At 35.2% G+C, this 19,306-nt stretch overlaps 1 pseudogene; it reads right to left on the bottom strand.

The window, feature by feature from the left end:
* Window positions 1-18,198: 18,198 nt before the first annotated feature.
* LOC148019290 (uncharacterized) lies at window positions 18,199-18,709 on the bottom strand (annotated as a pseudogene).
* Between the last annotated feature and the right edge of the window lie 597 nt (window positions 18,710-19,306).

Genomic DNA, 19,306 nt, shown 5'->3' with positions numbered 1-19,306 from the left:
GGGGTGTGTCTAACTTACTTGTATGGTTACTTGTGTGTGTGTATGTGGAATTGGAAGATGGGCCAACCTTCAAGCAAGCCTAAAGTGTTGTCCCACACTTGAGGACACAAAACTATGAATAGATTATGGTGCAAATATTATGTGGCTGCACGGGTATACATAGTCTAATATATAGTTAGAAGAGGGCTCTATGGATTCTCCTTGTGATGAGGAGTGACAAAGAAATCTTACACTAATGAAGATGGAAGAAAGTGTCATTGTTGCTAAGGGAAAATAAAGTTTTCAAAGAGACATCGTTGGGAAGATGGACAAAAGGTTGAGTCCAATCCAATAAGCTCTTAAAGCACATAGTTCTTTGTGGAATCAACACAAGGGGGAGTGGATGAAACTGCTTCCTTTTTACATGAAGCAACTTTTCCTTCTTGTTTTGAAGTTGAGTGAGTAGCACGTGGATAAATGAAGTGGAATGGAAAAAGTGCAAATGACTCAAGGAGGCAAGTTTAACCAAGGTGAGCTCTGAGACTACCTAGGTATGTCCTAACCTTGATGTGCCCTAGGTAAAAGTGAGAAAAAATGGGAAAGGGGTTAGGGGGTTAGAGATTGAGGTAGTCAATTGAAGCCACTCGATGCACCTAACTTGAGGACCCCTAGGTGCAGTGTAGTGCATCTATCATTTTTCTTTTCTTTTTTTTCTCACTTGCCCTTTTTTTTCTTCTTCTTCCATCATCTTTGTGAGTGTCTCTTAGATGATCTCATTTCCATGACGTTGCCATATCTTGGAAGATTCAAAGAAAGAGTCTATTATTGATGATGTTGTCTTGAAACATGAAGTGCATTGCATTGTTGGGCTACCTATTATTTACATGTATTCACTCGGTGAAACATTGAGAATACCATATAGGGAATGCAACGTCAAAAGATGTAAATAATTATAAAAAAGTTTTTGTTTTACATTTCACAATGTACCGTGAGAAAAAGTAGTGATCTCATACCTTGATCTTGCCCTCATAGAAGATGTAGCCTTGTTTCAGAAGACAAAGGGTCTTTGGCTCTTGTTAGTGCAACAAAAGAAAAATATATACAATGAAAAAAAGATTAGTTATACATACAAGTCAATATTTTGTAGTGTTTAGGATCCACCAACATAGAAATTTGGATTGTACTCCAACTCAGCAAAATCATCAAAGTTAATTGGTTTTGTAGCTAGTCCACAAATGTAAGTAATCCAATCGTCAAGCAAGGATGGTCCTACAAAGCAAGTGGCAATGTGAAACTCCTCTTCAATCAAAATCTTATTAGGCAACGGGTAGTAGTTCAACTTTTGTGGCAAGTCTAAATGCTAAGCCAAGATGTAGAATGTAAAGAAGTAGTCTCTTAGTAGGCTGGATCATATTGAAGTGTATAGACTATATGACATTTCTCAACCATTGTCATAAGAAAACTACCATCGCAAGAAATATCAAGGCAATGAGAAAACCATTTTTGCAAGAATGGACTTGGGAAATCGCAATTTTGCTCAAATTAATGAAGTGCTCACTAGTTTTGGAGTTTGGTCACAAAAGCATAAGAGGAAATAAGTCTGCATGACTACAATTTCTTCAGAGGGTTTTAGCATATTCATCATGAACCAAGAGGCTTTTATGGTAGAGATGTTCACTCTCTTCCCAAGTGGGATGCCATTCAGAAGCAACTTGTATCGTCTCATCAGTAAGGCCTAAATCCATCATTGTAAACAACTTGGCATAAGTAGTGAATATGGAATCAAATTGGAGTATCTATTTTATTTTAGAGGAATTGAATATCTTGGCCAAATGAATAGCCATGATGTTGAGTGGTTGACAAACAAGCAAAGTTTGGAGACCAGAAGGAGGGTCTATTTTAGTAGGGCTATCTGGAGGTGAGTATGAGTAGCCTCCTTTGGAGCATCTTGGCGTCTAGCTAGCTCAACTTGGTTGAACTGGTGGTGTGGGTTGGTAGGAATGTTAGTAGCTACAGCCTTAGGATTTTGAATCTCAAAAAAATGTATTTTGGCCACAGTGTCAATCTTAGTAGAAGTTTTATGTACATCACTTTCCTTCACATCATGGGATGAAGAGTCATTTTGTGTGGTATTAGAAGCAAAGGAAAGATGATGTTCTATGTAATTCAGCCTTGGGATAAACCAATCATAGAAATTGGGATTGTACTCTAATGCAGCATAGCCATCAAGAAGTTGTGGATCATGTGTGTGAAGTAGAAAATATATGTAATGGCATCAATCATCATGTTGCTTTGTCCCAATTGACTTGCAATGTGCAACTCTTCCTCCAAAAGGAGTTTGTCACATAAGCAATCTATTTCAGTAGGTTTAGAAAAGTTGATACTATGGGGACAGTCGCAAGCACTGTCAGAAATGTAGGTACTACATATGTCTGATCATGTATGGAAGTCCAAAGTGCCTTTCTTTTCTCAACAACAGTCATTAGATGGCTGCCATACCTTGCAGCTAAACCTCAACTAGATTGCCATTTCCTTTCAAACTCACTTTGACCTTTGGCTTTTGTGGCTAATGCTACAATGTCTTCCTTTCTTGCCATGCACTACTCAAGGTGGAACACACAAATCAAGCAATGCTTCTCTTGCTCTACCTTGGTCATTTTCTTCATGACTTCTCCCATGACCCCTGGATAACACCAACAAATTTGTGATTGCACTAACCAGGTTAGAGGCCTTTCTAAGAGCGTCTTATCCTCAGCGGTCTGAATTCCAATGTTGACATGAATATGTGCATGAGTGAGTGAAGTCAATAGTGTTTCATCTATTTCCCTAGAGCTCTAAAATTGGATTGATCCTTTTGTTACCCCATATTTTCTAAAGCCTCCATGAGAGATCTCTTAATTGACCTTGAATGCACTAGAGCTTCTGGTTGGTTGAGAAGAATAAGATTTATGAATCATGGGATTCATTGTGCTCTTTGGGCTAGAGTTAGTATTATGTTGTGAGACTAAAGTACTAGAGACTTGTTCCTTAGCTAAAATGACCGATTTGGTTGTAGCCAAGGATTGGGATTGCGTGGGTTTCTCCTTGGAATTGAAATTAGTAACTTTTGAGGTAGTGGATTAGTCAAGTGTATCAATCAAAGATGACTACAACTGGGATTTGCGAACTAATCGGAAGTAGTCTCGGTCTTGGAATTTCCAGATTTCTTTTTGACAACACTTGTGGAGGGAGATTGTCAATCCTTTGACATATTTTTTGCAGTCCCTTAGGTATCCTTTTCAGTGGATGCTTAGAGTAGCTGCACTAGGTTGTTGCTACTAGATGTTCTGTTTTGGCTTGGGTTACAAAGGTTCCTAGTTGTTGGGAGACAATGGTCATTTTGAAGGACTAGTAACTTTTGTGAGTTGTTTTTTGTCAACATTGGAGGAATCTATAGTCAACTACCTTGGACTTTCTTGTTCAACATGAGAGTATCACCAAGTAGTGACTACTTTCTATCCTCTCTTTGAATTAGTGTGATGACTCAATCATTGCAATTTTCTCTTGTGGATTAGCAACTACTTCAGGCTATTGTACTTCTAGAATTGTGGATACGGGCATCTCAAGAACTAGTTGCTTGGTCATTAGTTTGTCAATTTGTATCTTTGCAAGCATCTTGGTCCTTGACCTAGAGCTGCATTTAGATCTCTTTCTATTTCTCTTCGATTTTGATGGACCTTGGGTAGCATTCAATGGAGGTGGCTTTGTGGGTGGTCTTGGCAACCAAATTCAACAATTTCCCACATAAAACCCTTGAGCCTATAGTAAGGTTTTGGAAACCCATCATGGCTTGATTCTAGCTCTCCATTGGCACTTTCAATTATATCCCCTCAGTCTTCTATTCCTTCTAGATGGATTTCTATTCCCATCAACTTGAGAAGATGTGGTAGTATTCCCAGTAGCTTTAGTCTTTCCTTTGATTTCAAGAGAATTCCTACTAAGTGATTCTCTCTAGTCTACTTGTGCTTTGAGGAGTTCCTTTAGAACTCTTTGGTATTCCATCCTAGGTGTGTGGTTTGACTCTAAGATAGGTTGCTTTCCCTTCTCTAAAGAAGAGATAAGGTTTCCTTTGTTGAAAGCAGTGATAATTTGGACATTCAATAAGGTCTAGTTATGTGGTGTGCCACATAGTCCACATTACATCTGGTCACACACTTGAAAGTTCTTCCAAGTAGAATCTCGCTACCCATATCTTCTCCATTTGAAAGCACATAAAAAACAATGGGAAGGCTCTCAATCTCTATAGTCTGAATAATCATGTATCATCCTAGGAGGAAGTAAGATTATCCTCCATAAGTTTTGATGATTGCAGTTGTTGGGACTAGTTTAAGTTTACCAATCATAATCCATACATCATAAGTTAGGATGTTTTAATTAGAACCTTCATCAATGAGAGCATCAATGAAAAACTCTCACTTGTCAATGAGAGCATCAATAACAAGCTCTCGCTTGTTGGCAATTAGTTTGACCCTAAGATATGTAGGAGGTATTAGGTCTTCATATTTTGGGTCAATGTTGGTGGCTTTGAACTTTTGGATGTTAGGCTCTGTAGACTGTGTGAGGGTTCTATTAGGCGCCTCGCATGTTGGACAGTCATGATACATATGTGCGATGACACACTCAATGCATCTAAGGTCAATCTTTGTGAATGTGTCTATCCCCATCCGGTCTCCTAGTTGTGGCCTAGGTTCTTGAGTTGCTAGCTCAATCATATTATCAATTAATAGATGGATGGGAAGGTTTCTATTTATTTTTGACTCTAAAGATTTTAGGACTTGTAGACCTATGGCCTAGTCTGCCATGAGGCACATCAACTGAGTCTTAGGCTCTGAAAAACTAGATGATACTCCTCTTGCAAATTAAAGTTCTTATGTGGTTTCTTGTATGTGTTTCTATTGTTCTGAATCTCTAGAATTATGTGAATTCAGCTTCATACTCTTGATAGCTTTGTCAATAACTTCTCTCTCAGTGGGCCCTTGTTGTAGTCATTGGACTTTAGCTCTTGGTAGTAGCTTGGTTGATTTTCCCTCTTAACTTTTTGTGTGTTCTATGCCTAGCTGTGGAAACAATTGTTATGGTTATGCACTATGATCCTTAATGTGCCTAGGTGATGTTTACCTAAGATAAGTTGCCGAGCAGCTAGGTGTGTCAAGTCCTTATGATGTGACAAAGTGTCTCCTAGGCTGCTTGACCTTGATTTGTACAAGTTACTTAATGAATTTCTAAGCCATTTAAATGCTTCTTCCAATAATTTCATTCCAAAATATAAAATCTTCAAGACACTTGAGACACTTTGAATATATAAGAGTGAGATGTACAAACTTTCTTTTGTTTAAGCAATATTCATGTGTGCAACAATTCCTCAATGCATCACAATCATGTTAAGCTAGCCTTAGAGGAGTGAAGATATGTATGCATGGGAGTGGGATTATGTGTGGGAGAGAGTGTTTGATGTGCGGGAGTGACAAATGGTGCAAGTCCTAGGTAGGTAGTGCAAGTGCAAAGTGTAGACAAGTGGTGCAAGCCTAGGTGGTGCAAGTGCAAGCCTAGGTTGTACAAGTGTAAGTGCTAGGCGATGCAAGTGCTAGGTGAGGTGGTGAAAGATATGAGATGATGCAAACATTGGGTGCTGCAAGTCCTAGGTGGGTGGTGCAAGTCATGAGGGTAGTGCAAGTGGTGCAAACCTAGTGGTGCAAGTGGCATGTGTAGAGCAAGTGGTGAGAGTGTAAAGTGACCTAGGTTGTACAAGTGGGGGGTGCAAGTCATAGGTTTGTGGGTGGTGCAAGTGTAATGTGACCTAGGCAATGCATATGGGTGGTACAAGTCCTAGGTTTGTGGTTGGTGCAAGTGGATGGTGCAAGTTGTGAGGTGGTGCAGCTAGGTTGTGTAAGCTAAGTGATGCAAGGTAGGTAGTGCAAGGTAGGCTGTGCAAGCTTAATGCAAGCCCTAGGTGGTGCAAGGATGGTGCATGTAAAGTGACCTAGGTGATACAAGTGTATGGTGCAAGTGTAATGTGACCTAGGTGGTGCAAGTGGGTGGTACAAGTACATAGTGACCTAGGTGGGTGGTGCAAGTCGTAATTAAGGGTAGTGCAAAGAAACTCTAAATCTAGGTGCAAAGGATCCTAACTATCAAATGAAAACAATCGACAACCAACCAAACAATGAGATAATGGCCATGTATTTGATTCTTGCATTGTGTGTTTTGAGTTTTTTAGTCTCAAAACACTTCCCTTTTTTGAATGCACATATAGCCAAAGAACTATGATAAGCATGATGCATGTTCAATCCACAATAGTATGGCACAAATTTTTCATGTAAGAGAAGTTTGAGTTTTGATTTTTTTTTTTTGCCTTGACTTTTGTGTTTTGTGTTTTTTTTAGTTTTGAGTTTTTTGAGTTTTGTTTACTCTTATTCCTTCAATGCTCACACTATCAATCATCCATAATAAGAAAATTACATTTGCAACATTGATACACAAATTGGGCAAGTAAAAAGAGTTGAGTTTTGAGTCTTACATTTTTAGTTTTGCATTTTTGTGTTGCTTTTGCTTCAATACACACACAACCCAACAAGCATGACAAGCATGATGTATCTTCAATCCATAAAAATGTCACATGGTTTGTTTAAGTAAGAAAAGATTGAGTTTTGAGTTTTTCATTTTGCATTTTTTGTTTTACATTTTTTGTTTTGTGTTGCTTTCAGTTCAATATGTCACACACAACCTGACAAGCATGAGAAGCATGATGTAATTATGTCACATGGTTTGCTTAAGCAAGAAAAGTTTGAGTTTTGTGTTTTTGTATTTGTGTGTTTTTTTGAATTTGAGTTGTGTATTTTTTCATATCTTAATAATCCTATTTCTTCAATCTTAATCCAACAAATCGGTTTCTTTATATTCGACCTTCCTAACCTAGCTGCATAGGTTTTGGAATGCTATCTGCAAACACAAACGATTGATACCCCATGGATCCCATCCATGCCTATGCACAAGCCTCCTATTCCACCACATAGTAGGAGTGTAAGAACCTTAGCGGTTGTACCATCCTTGGTCTCGGCCAATGGCACCAAAATGTTGAGCCAAAAGCACAACAATAAAGATATTAGACGAACTTCAATTCTTTCAAAAGTTGTAACTCAGTTCGGCGACAATCTCTCATCTTGTCTCTTAACACTCTAATCTAACTAACCAATCATCTTTCTCTCTATCTCAAGAAAGTAAAAACACAAGACTAGCTTTGAGGTATGGTGAACTCACTAACTTACCTTCCCACATTATAGTCTGAAAGCTTGAAGGCTTGAAGATGGTTCCACAATGACGATCAATATGATCCAATGCTATCGCTCCTTTGCATCCACCACTAAGCACACCAATGAGTCGAGAAGATAGTAGAGAAGAAGAGAAAACAAAGAAGACAATGACAAGCTTCACTTTTTCTCAGTAACTCACTTAATATACCTCTCACTCACTCTCTCTCATTCACTCTCATCAATGGAGGTGAGATGATAGAATAGAAGAAGAGAATACAAAGCTTCAATAGTTGCACTAATACAGTTTCTATAGCATGGATGCACCAAAAGTGTCAATACAATTGAGACCTCCCACCTGTAATCGATTAACAGAAAATTGTGCCTTGATTGATTGTGAAGAGAGATCTTTAAACTTTAAATAAAAAGATAACAAATTTCATAAATTTAGGAAAGGGAAAGAGATTATAAATATTTAATCATTTCAACCACCAAACTTTTGAGGAGAATTAAACAAGTTTATGCGACCTTTTTAATCTTTGTTAGAGAGTTGAAGCTAGAGGAGATAGAGAGGAATCCTGAGTAAATAGATACATTGTTAGATGAATACAATAATGATCTTTTTGATGATCTATCAGGTATGCCTCCTCCTAGATCAGTTGATCATGCTATAGAGTTGTATCCAAGAATGAACCCTACTCTAGAGCACCTTATTGGTTCAATATAGATGAGAATATAGAAGATCTAAAGGAGCTTAAACTACAACTGGATGATCTCTTGAAAAAGGGATTTACCCAACCAAATGTATCCCATTGAGGCACTCCTGTTTTGTTCCAAAAGAAAAAGGATGCGACATGTAGACTTTGTATTGATTACAGAGTTTTTAATAAGCAAATCATAAAGAAAAAATATCCCCTTCCAAACATTGATGATCTATTGAGCCAATTGAGTGGTGCAAATGTACTTTCAAAAATATCCTTACGATTGAGTTACCACCAAATCCATATAAAGCCTGAAGATATTCCAAAGACTCCTTTTTGAACTAGGTATGGTCATTATTAATTCATAGTTCTAGCTTTTAGATTAACTAATGTCCTCGCTTGATAGATTAAATTTTTCTTCTGCATTTTGATGAACTCATTATTTCATTCTTTGATGAAATATTTGTATATTCTAAGGATCATTAGAAACATGAGATACATCTTAGAAAAAATCTTTAGATTTTGAGGGAAAGTAAACTTTATGCTAAATGAAGTAAATGTTTCTTTGCGAAAGATACAATTATTTATCTAGGAAGAGTTATTTCTAAAGAGGGAATTCATATAGATCCAATAAATGTAAAGAGTATTGTTAATTGGCATGTACCCAAATGTGTGTGAGATATGAGAAGCTTCTTAAGATTATCTCAACATGAGAGAACCCATATTCGAGATTTTTCTAAGATAGCTAGTCCTTTGATTGAATTGACTAAACCTTTTGTTTGGTCACATGCATGTCAAGAAGCCTTTGAAACACTGAAATAAAAAGTGGTTGAAAATTGCATATTAAAAACTCATGAGATGACAAAGCCTTTTGTATTTTCTTGTGATGCTAGTGGGGGGAGCGATTAGGATGTGTGTTGATACAAAAGGGGAGAGTAGTGGCTTACGAGTCTTGGAAATGAAGGGACATGAGATAAACTATCATGTACATGACTTGGAACTTGCTATTATACTTCATGCTTTAAAACATTGGAGACATTTGTTTCTTGGTATATTTGAATTGAGAACTAATCATCAAAGTCTAAAATATATTTTCACTCAACCTTTGTTAAATAATTAACAAAAGAGATGGTTGCAGTTGCTATGTGAATATGACTTCGATATTAAACATGTATATGGAAAGGAAAATAAAGTTGCTGATATTTAAGTTGTAGACCTATGTGTAATAGTTTATCTAGTATATGGATATTGACTCGATTGATGATGTGCAACTTGAAGTGCAGGATGATCCCATGTACTCTAAAATTTTATTGTTCTTAAATAAAATTTTGGAGGAAATGTATGATGGGAAGTTTCATATGCTTAAGGGAAATCTTTATTATTGAAATCATTTGTGTATTCCTACTACTTCAAAATTCAAGAAATAAATTCTTATGGAATGCCACAATTTCCCTTTCTTTCCCCATCATTGATTTTCAAAAACTTCCAACAAAGTCAAGAACTCACTTTTTTGGGCAGGGATGAAAAAGGATATTAAAACATATGTGAAGGAATATTTGGCGTGACAACAAGTAAAAATTGAATAAAAACATATACCTAGTGAAATGCAACCATTGGATGTACTTGACCAAAAGTGGGAATCCATATCTATGGATTTTATCACTAGGATACCTGTTACTAGGAGATGGTATGACACTATCTTTGTGATAGTGGATAGACTCACAAAAATGTCACATTTCTTTCCTATAAAAAAGATTGCCACAACTTTGAATATAGCTAAATTTTTTGTAAAAGAAATCTTTCATTTTCATGGTATGCCCAAAAGTATTATGTCTTATAAAGATTCAAAATTTACATCTAACTTTTGGAAAGACACATTTAAAGACATTGGAACTAAATTAAGAATGAGTACTCCATTTCATCCATAGAATGATGGAGAGATAGAGAGAGTGAACTAAGTTTCAGAAGACATGCTTAGAATATATATTAATGAAAAACAAAATAACTAGATTGAATATTTGGCCTTAATTGACTTTGCAAACAATAGTTCATGGCATGCATCCATCAAGATGACTCCATTTGAAGCAATGCATGGTTATAAGTGTATAGCTCTTGTTCAAATTTTCAATGCTTCAAATTGAGTTGAAACAATGGATGAGAAATTAAAAAGAATGGAGAAACACATTAAAGAGACACAACTAAGGCAAAAGAAATATTATGGCAAGAAAAGGAGACCAGTAGAGTATAGTGAGGGTGATATGGTTTTCTTGAGAGTTGAATCTCATCGAACAAACTTATTTCTTGGAAAAGATAGAAGGTTATCTTCACATTTTGTAGGGCCATTCAAAATTCTAAAGAAGATTGGTCCACTTGTATATAAACTCAAATTGCAAGTTTGTTAAAAAAGTATGTTTCTAACTTTGATAATCTTTTGCAGGACAAGTTTAGATTCACAAGAAGAAGGAAGATTGAAGGTTGAATCAGAATTAGTATTAGATTGTAAAGTTAGACATCTTAGAGGTAGAGATATTGTGGATGTGTTGGTAAAATGGGATACATATCCTATAGAGGATGCAATTTGGATTCATCTAGATAGTTTGCAACAAGAATAGACACAATATTAGTGAGTTTGGGAATCTCCCAATTCCCATTTTTTGAATACTAAAAAGGTGGCACCTAGATAACATGCCTGTAAGTTTCTCAAAACCATATGATGTAACCTATCATTGGAAAGCATTTGAAAAATGAAATCTATTGAGCTATAGAGCACTTGGTTTGGAGTTATAGTGTTCAAGTTATGACAATTCCAAAGATTTGACCAGGTCTCCCAAACTTATGGAAAATTCCCATATTCCCCAATATTGTGTTAATATCCATCTTTTCAATTCTCAGGATAAAGTGTTTGGGAGAAGTGGAGAATGTGATATGCCCTAATAAAGTCATATTGAACTTTTTTTAAAAAAAACATGTGTGTGGATAGTGTTTGGAAAAGATTTTTAGATCATTTTAAGTGTTTTGACAAATTTTGGTGATGGTAAATTTTCAAAAAAAAAAAAACTTAGGCATAAGATCTATTTTGAAAGCTGATTTGTAATCAAATGGAGTAGAATTTTATCAAAGTTTTCTCATATACTTCGAAGAGGAAACTGAGGAGAATATTTTGTCATCTCATAGGCTTGATCCAATTCTTCACCATTTTGGAGATGAGTCTTCGGAAATAAAAAACAAAAAAAAATCAATAATTTTTTTAAAAATATATATCATAGTTTTTGTACTTTTTTTCATTTTTGGTAGGTTACATGGTGGATTGATGTTTTGGGAGGATTGCATCAATTTTGGCATAGGCTTTTCTTAGAAAACATGTTGTTCCTAGAAAAGCCTATTCTAGACGTGTGAAGCCATTTTGGCAGAAAAGCTTAACAAATAGTTATCTCCATCATCATCTTCTTTTTTTGAAATCCAAGATTAAGATTGTGAATGTGATTGTGATTGCGATTGAGATTGTGAGCAAGAGTGCAATTTAGAGTGAAATTGTGATTCTTTCATGTACATGAAGTCAGCTTGGGGTGGTCAGGAGGTTCGAGATTTGCATTGGAGTGTAATTTCTGATTATGCTATCTTCTACTCCTCTATTTCCTTCAAACTCTAACACATATTTCTCTTTCAGTCTTCCTACTAGCATCTCTCTATAAAAAATTATGTTGATTTTTATCAAATTATGACTTATCGTGTTGTAAATGCTCAAAATATTCACAATGCAAATGAGAATTTTCATGCTTATCAAGGATGTAGTGATTACATATAGCTATCAAAGGAATTGAATCATATGTATGTGAGTATTATTTGTGGTTTTCACTAGCTCAAAAAGTCTATGGATAGAACGGACAATAAGTTTGATGAATTGATAGTAGCCATAAAAGGTTTGAGTGGTAATATGTAGAACTCATAGACTACTTAAGACCCTATTCCAACCTCACATAATAGTAATCCAACCCCACAAGATATTTTGTCTCTCCTATGGAGAAGGAAAAGTCCCAAAGGAGATTGTACAACCTAAAGTAAAGAGGCCCGTTTGTTAGAGACAACATGTTCTTGAACCTATCAATGCATGTTAAGGGAATTTCAGATTTGACAAAATTGAACAAGTATGTGTATGGACTTGACATGCATCTCTAATTAGAGAATAGTGCCGTGCTGCCTAAAGATTGCTTATTGAGTAGTATAGCTAAAAGTATCATAGGAATATGTCTTCTTGTCAATCCAAAACTATGGAAAAAAACTTTATCAAAATAGTCCTCAAAGTTAGGGTAGTATTTCAGCCAAAGAGAGGGATTTAAGCAAGATGGGATTTTTCAAAGCACCTACAATAAAGTCCCAATACTTCCCACAATTTATCGAGAAAAACATGTCACTAAATTTAGGTATAATGTTGAGGAAAATTTTGACTTTAAGTGAATAGGTTTTGTTGGTAAACCTTTAGCCAACAATGTGAAAGTCATGCATGCACCAAATGATAAGCTAAAGGATATATACACAAAAGGTCTATGCATCAAGTGTGGGGAGAAGTGGAATCTAGAGTCAAAGAAAAGTGTAAGTCAAGAAATGCTAAGGTTAACATGATTATTAATGCTAAGGAGGGATTAGATGAAGAAACACATTAGGGAGATGTGCTTCAAATGGCAACCTTGCCCATTTATGCAAAACCACATCAAGAAGAGGATGTTGTTCATGAAGATTTTTATGATATGATGGATGGATTTCCATTCAATCCAAGTGTTCCCTTAATCTTGTGTACTATTTCTCATTATGAATATTGCGGATGTAGAGGTGAAAATACTCTTAAATTGAATCAAGGGGCTTGTAAATTGTAAAGTTACTGATATTCTTATGGATATAGGTAGCACATATAGTTTTATAATATTAAATATTTGGAAAGGTTGAAGATGTTGCCTAAGGATATGGATGTTTCATTGATCATAAAAGTTATTGATGGGGCTTATGAAGCTAGTCATGAAGTATGTCCATGCACTCCTATTGAGTTATCACCATCATGCACCATTTAAATTGATATTCTAGCCTTGGAAATGGGACCCATTGACATAGTTATTGGTGGCTACAATTGGCTTAAGAAAGTTAAAAGTTTCCAATGGATTTGAATGTAATATAAATGTTTTTTTTTTTTTGTGGATAGAAAATAACCTTGCAAGGTGTGGACCAAAAGCAAGTGAAATTAATCTCTATCGAGTTGAATAAAAAGACCACTTCCATGTCTTGTATTTTTGCTCTTCTTCTTTTAAGAGGATGAAGATCCGCCCACACCTACTTCAAAGAAGAAGAATCCAATATTTTGCATGTTATTGAAAGAATACAAAGATGTACTTAAGCCACTATATAGATGAGGAAGAAGAGAAGAGAGGGAGAAAAGAGAGAAAGTAGAGAGGAAGAAAGAAAGGAATAGACAAGGAGAGATGGATAGAGAGGAAGAGAGTGAAGAAAGAGAGGGAATGAGACAAAGGAGAAAGAGGAGATCATCCCCAATCGCAACAAGAGCACCACTCCAACCCACAAGTATTTTGATACAAGTCCTTCCTCTCCTAGTGAAGTCATAGTCTTGCAAGGAGCTGCCAAACCATCTAGAGTTCAAGATCCTCAGAGCTTGGTACTAGTGCCACAAACATCTTCTTATGATGGCCTCGAAGAGGAGATATTCTAGAGCGAGGAGCACGAGAGCTATGAATGCTATTGCAAATGTGGTTCATACGCCATCACACATGTCACAAGACCAGGATTCTTTAGAAAAATCAATGTTCATTCAATACATGTCTAAGAACGTAAATAAAGGAGTTACAATACAGTAAAGGAATTATCGTGAAAAGAAATGATAGGACAAGTGAAGACTACTAAATTAGAGTTGTATAATTTAAAGTTAGGATAAACTGCATAGTGTCGCCTTAAATTAATTATCTTAAGTTGTTTATAGATGATCAATTACATGAATAATAAATTCATTGGCATTGATAAATTATGTAAATGTTAAGAAAGATAGAAAGTTGCATTTAGAATAATTCTTTTTGCAATTATAAATTATGCAAATTTTAAAAAATATTGAAGTTACATTAAGATTTTTTTTGCATTTATAAATTATGTAACTATTAGGAAAGGGAAAAGTTGCATTAATAAAATACCTTTTACATTTACAAATTATACAAGCATTAGAACAAGTAAAAGTTGCATTAAGAAAAAATCCTTTTAGCTTCTACAAATTATGTGAACATAAGGGAAGGTGAACATTATATCAAGAATATTTCTCTTTGCATTTATGGAATTCCTAAATGTCAAGAAATATTATCTTAGTATTTGTAAACATAGAAATAATAGCTTTATCTTAGTATTTAAAGCGAATTTGAACAATCAAAGTAGATGATAAAAAATTGTCAATTCGAAGTACTTGTTAAGGAATAAAATTTTACTATTATTTTCAAGATATGATAAATTACCATAATTTAGGATAACCTCTAGATTCTAAATGAGAACAAGTAACCAATCCTTGATAAGGGTTATGAACAAAAGGTTGCAATAAACAAAAACCAATGACAACTAAAGAAAATACCTAAAGGAGGAAGGCTAGTTGAAGTTTAAAAAGGGGACTTAGAAAAATCAATTTTGAAGGAAAAATAGGAAGACTTTTCAACAGGATTGGGTTGCCTATTGCCCAAAGATACAACTCTCATTGTAAATCAGATTATTGAGGTACTTTATTCTTCTACTTTATATACTATTTTCTCATAATATAAAGATTTTTTTGGCATCATTTTGTCACGTCTTTCTTATCTCATTGAGCTAGTCCCTTGTGGATTGCAACTAAACACACTACCCCCTAAATCTTTGGTGAACCTCATGTGAAAAGCTGTAGAATTTCAATGAGATAGGTGATAGTGACCACAAGGCAAAAACCATCGAGAATAAGGAAAGAATCTTCAATACTGTAGATATTCATATGATGCATGGAATTTGTGATTTTATGTGGACCAATAAAGCCATAGAGCACGAAGAAGCTATATTAAGGGTACTTCAAGCAATTACTACTAAGATGAAGATGTTCGATGGAAGATATGTTTCAAAATTCCTTCATGTTTAACAAGAGAAGCTGGATCTTGCTAATGTGACAATCAATGAGATGTCATTCTACTTTAGTAGAGTAGTTACTTATGAATTGCGGAATCAAATCCAAACCTTATATATTATGATCCATATGGTAGGACATGGGAAAATTTTGAGAAGGCCTTAAAGAATGATTTTTTCCTAGAAGATTTGGATCGCGTAACAAAGCACTCATTCTTAGAATGGGTCATGAAGCAGAGAAAAGGTTGATCTGTTACCAAGCTACAAAGGGAATTTGAATAGAGACAGCACTAGCCTAGTGCAAGTGACCAGTTGCTTCTACTTCTTGAGAAATATCTCATCTTCTTATAAGTTGTAGATCCACTACTCCAGTCAAACCTCAAGAAGTTCTTGGAAGAAAATTCAATGAAAAATGGATTAAAGGCTGATTGGGCTGATGTTCAAGAAGCTATATTGAAGCTTTTGATGAGAAGAGGCAACACAGACATGAGCAGTTGATGACTCCACAACCTATGGTTTCTCCTTTGTGACCAACTCCTCCACCAAGATCATAGCCCATGATCCGTACTCCTTCTACTTCAAGTAAACAAGACCTTCATGAAGACTTAATTAAAGAAATGAGAAATTTTGAAATTAAAATATATTTAAAATAAGATTCAAAGCGAGCTACCTCTTCTTAGGCTCTACTTAGAAGGGAATATGCTAGGAGAAGCATTTGGTGTGATAGTCTTGAGAATTAGTGCAAGAACTATGAGTTATTTAGAGATGCCAAGAGAAAGAACTTAGTTTTTTTTGGGAAAATTTTTAAAAATCCTCTTGACTAAGACAGGTATGCCGATTATTTTAAACTTTGGCAAGGAAGGTATGAAGAAGATTCTTGAGAACATGATGATGCACACATCTTATGTGACCACAGGAGATGCTTCAACTTATGAGGTATGGGTTGAAAAGAAGACAGAGAGGAAAACACAGCTATGGTAGCATGTTGGCAAGAAAGAGAAAGAGTTGAGAAGATAGAGTTATTTGCAAGATAAAGAGAGTATTGATGAAGTAAATGGGTTGTCATGTATAGAATCTACTACATATATTTTAGCTATTCCAAAAATAGATTTTCATAGTGGATTGAAACTTGTGCAAAAACATACCTTGGATATGTTGGATGGTGATCTTTCTTAGCAAGAAGAGTTATCTATTGATTTATCTTAGTGAACAAAGAAGAGGACTAAAGCATTTCAATCAATAGAGTTGTAAAGGGTTGGGTTACATCACTCAAAAGAGTTTAATATCAAGTTATTTCAACATCCAGGGTGTGGGGCTATCCTTGTGCAGCACAAAGAACAAAGGGCTGATCATTTTTACCCAATAGAGTCAAGTGCTACCCATTTATAGTAATAATTGTATTTGATAGAGGGTATGTCTGATGTAGAGAATGTACTTAGGCTTTGATTGGAGATGTAGTAGATATGAGAGAGACACAGATAGAGAGTTCTAAAGAAATAAAGATCTTATCCAAGAATTATGAGTTTCTTGAAGATATAGATGCTTTGATGGTAATTACCGATGTTATAATGGCAGAACCAGTCCATAATAAATAGGTTGTAGCTTTTGATGACACCATGGCAATGATATATACTTTGGTTGAAGATTACCATATGCAAGATGAAAAAGATAGAGTGGAGAGTAAAGAAGACATTGTGGATTTCAGTATAAATTGCAAGTTTAGAGGGGGTGAAGATACTATGTTAGTGATTTCTTTAGTGTTTCTGCAGGACATGTAGGAAGACCAACGAAAAGCATGCATACAAGAGTATGATTCATAAATGTCTAAAAAGCATAATATGATTGATATTTTTCTATATGATCGAGGAGAATTCGGAAATCTTGGGATACTAAAGAGGATTAATAAGCCAAGACCAAATGTTGAGGAACCCATGCTAAGACATGTAGAAGATGTAGATGCAGAGGAGAATCTAGTGGAAGATAAGTAGTTTGGTAATGAAGATGAGGATAATTAATTTTCATTGATATACAAGCTTGAGCATGAGATACCATATGATCCTGGTGGATTTACACAACTTGAGTTATGGCATAGATTGGATGAGATGTCATTAGATGTAGAGGGATACATACATGATAAGAAGATTGAGCTCTTCATACCTTATGATCCAAGTGGGAGTGATTTGACTTGTTGGTGAAGACATGCATTTAGATTTATGATCTTGGAGGCAAAATGATTTAAAGTATGATATCTTGGGAAACACATATATTGATTTTTGATCCAGGTGGACTACAATGTTGGCTTGCAACATGACTAGTCACAATTTGATAAAAATCAACAAAATCTTTGATAAAGAGATGCAAATAGAAAGACACAAAGAGAAATCTATATTATAGCTTGAACGAAATAGAGGAGCAACAGATAGCACAATCAAAAATTGCACTCCGATGCGGAGTTTGAACCTTGCAACCACCCCCGAGCTGATTTCATGTACATGAAAGAATCACAATCTCAATTTGAATTGCACTCTCACTCACAATCTCAATCGCAATCGCAATCACATTCACAGTCTTAATCTTAGATTTTAAAACAAAACGATGATGAAGATAACTATTTGTTCAACTTTTCTACCAAATATGGCTTCATGCGTCTAGAATAAGCTTTTCTAGGAACGACGTGTTTCCCAAGAATAGCGTGTGCCAAAATTGATATGATCGTCCCAAATCATCACTCACATCATGCAACCTGCCAAAAATCAAAAGAAAGCACACAAAGAAAGATATGCTTTTTTTTTTGAACTTTTTTATTTTTTATTTTTTAAGGCTTATATCTCTAAAACGATGGAGAATTGGATAGAGCTTGTGAATATTCTCCTAGATCTCCTATTCAAAATCCTTGAGAGAAATTTTGACCAAATTCTACTCCACGTTTGATCACAAATCAGCTTCCAAAACAAGTATTATGCCTGAAAGTTAGAAATGTTTTGACCAAAATTTTACCATCACCAAAATTTGTTCAAAACATCATTTCCAAACACTATCTACACACATGCCAGAAAAAAGTTCAATATAGAGCATATCACATTCTCCCCTTTGTCCCAACAACTCTGCCCTTAGAGTTGAAAAGATGGATATTCTTATTGCAAACTATCTAGATAAACCCAAGTTGCATCGTCCATGGGATATGTATCCCATTTCACCAACACCTCCATAGTATGTCTATCTCTAAGATGTCTGACTTTAAGATCTAATACTAATTCTCATTCGACCTTCAATGTTCCATCTTCTTGTAATCTAAACTTATCTTGCAAAAGATGATCAGAGTTAGAAACATGTTTTTCAATAAACTCACATGAAAATTTGGATAAACCTTGAAATGAGATGGCAATTTGAGTTTATATGCAAGTGAACCAATCCTCTTTAGAATTTTAAATGGGCCTAAAAATGTGTAGATGACCTTCTATCTTTCCCAAGAAACGAGCTAGTTTGACGATATTCAACTCTCAAGAATACCATATCATCCTCACTAAACTCTAGTGGTATCCTTTTCTTGTCATAATATTTTTTTTGCCTTACTTGTGCCTCTTTAACGTATTTCTTCATTCTTTTTAATTCCTTATCCATTGTTTCAAGCATTTGTTTTAGATTTTCTACTCTATTTGAAGCATAATAAAAACGAGCGGGAGTCACACAGTTATAACCATACGTTCCTTCAAATGGAGTCATCTTAATGGATGGATACCATGAAGTGTTGTATGCAAATTCAATTAAGGTCAAATATTCAATCTAGGTGTTTTGTTTCTCATTTACATACATTCTAATCATGTATTCTAAAACTCAGTTCACTCTTTATGTCTCTCCATCAGTCTTTTGTGGGGATGAAATGTGGTACTCATTCTTAATTCAGTTCCAATGATTTTAAATGTGGCTTTCCAAAAGTTAGATGTAAATTTTTAATCTCTATTAGACAAATACTTTAAGGCATACCCCACAAATGAAAGATTTATTTCATAAACAATTGAGCTACATTTAAAGTTGTGTTGGTCTTTTTCATAGGAAAGAGATATGCCATTTTTATGAGTCTATCCACTACCACAAAGATGGTGTCATACCCTCCCCTAACAAACACACAGTTTAGTGATAAAACCCATAATTATGGATTCCCAACTTTGGTCGGGTATATTCAATGGTTGCATTTCACCAGGCATATATTTCTATTCA

Source organism: Lygodium microphyllum, chromosome 20 (genome assembly GCF_053477565.2).
Source record: "Lygodium microphyllum isolate KBCC chromosome 20, Lygodium_microphyllum_v1.1.10, whole genome shotgun sequence".
In the NCBI taxonomy this organism is placed as follows: domain Eukaryota; kingdom Viridiplantae; phylum Streptophyta; class Polypodiopsida; order Schizaeales; family Lygodiaceae; genus Lygodium; species Lygodium microphyllum.
Note: the sequence above shows the minus strand (reverse complement) of the source record. Positions and strands in the feature narration are given on the sequence as shown.